The sequence below is a fragment of the Pseudomyrmex gracilis genome, unplaced genomic scaffold (assembly GCF_002006095.1).
Source record: "Pseudomyrmex gracilis isolate BER0280 unplaced genomic scaffold, ASM200609v1 scaffold_451, whole genome shotgun sequence".
Lineage (NCBI taxonomy): Eukaryota > Metazoa > Arthropoda > Insecta > Hymenoptera > Formicidae > Pseudomyrmex > Pseudomyrmex gracilis.
Window position 1 is genome coordinate 104,979 of NW_018021035.1, and position 1,213 is coordinate 106,191.

Consider the following 1,213-nt stretch of genomic DNA (forward strand, 5'->3'; position numbering starts at 1 on the left):
CTGGTGTCGAATCGTACGGTGTCGAATAATTTGGTGTCGAATAAATCTGTGTCGAATCGATCGGTGTCGAATCGTACTGTGGTCAAACGGAACACGCCCTCTTTTTCTTGTTTTTGTCGGTGGCGCGGTAATCCCATCCTTCCTTTTCTTTTTCTTGTTCAATACTATGCGGAGATTTGCGCTTTGTTCTTTTTCCTCCTTTTTGCAAAAAGCGTAAATATTTAAGATTTTCCACGTATTGAGGAGGCATGTTTATGTCGCGAAGTAAATGAGCGAAATGAATGGCTCCCAGTATTCCAGCGGTTTTTCTTTCTCGCATCGCATCGTTCACGAGTTCCACAATAATTGCTCCCACCAATTCTGGACTCTTGGTCACGATGCCGCGTTTGTTCCATGTGATCTTGACGGAAGCAGCCGTTTCGATCAGATGATTCAAAAGCATTCGCGCTTTGGGGCGGTAAGTTTTTGGAATTGTTTTTATTAGGTTTGTTATAGTTTTTTGTTCGCGAGAGCTCGTTGCGCTGCTGCTGTTGTTAAATAAAATATCTGCAAACGATACATTTTTCTTCGGAGTTGACTGATTAATCCGTTGATATTGACTATTATTATTATTATTGTGTTGTAATGGTGTTGATGATTGTTTTGGTAAAACAGAGGATGTTTGAGGCAAAGCGTCTAGTGGTTCTTCCGCGTCGTGAAATAGTTCTCTCATTTCCTCGTCCTCCTCCTCTTCCCTTTCTTCACCTGTCACAGGAGTTGTTTCCGCCACGGATGGATCTTCTTCTTTGCGCTTGTTTTTTGGATAAAATACAGATATCGACGAAGTACTTCGCTGTACAATTTCCATTTTTCACCTTCATCAACAGGGGAATCGAGAATACGTCTCATTTCCGCGTCGAGACGCAAGAGCACGGTTCCGGGAGTGCGTGCGTATTAGCAGTGGTATTTTCCCCCGTCATTTGTTGTTACATTCTTTCGAGATTATCCGTGGAAATCAGCACCATTGTTTTAACCCGTTTCATGTTTACTCGATAATTCGAGATAATAAAGCTGTGAGGAATATGAGCTTGATGATGTACGGTAAAAGCCTCCTTGTTGCACCAGCAGGTTTTTCTTGGGGTGATACTCTATTGACCACAGTACGATTCGACACCGCTCGATTCGACACAGATTTATTCGACACGAAATTATTCGACACCGTACGATTCGACAC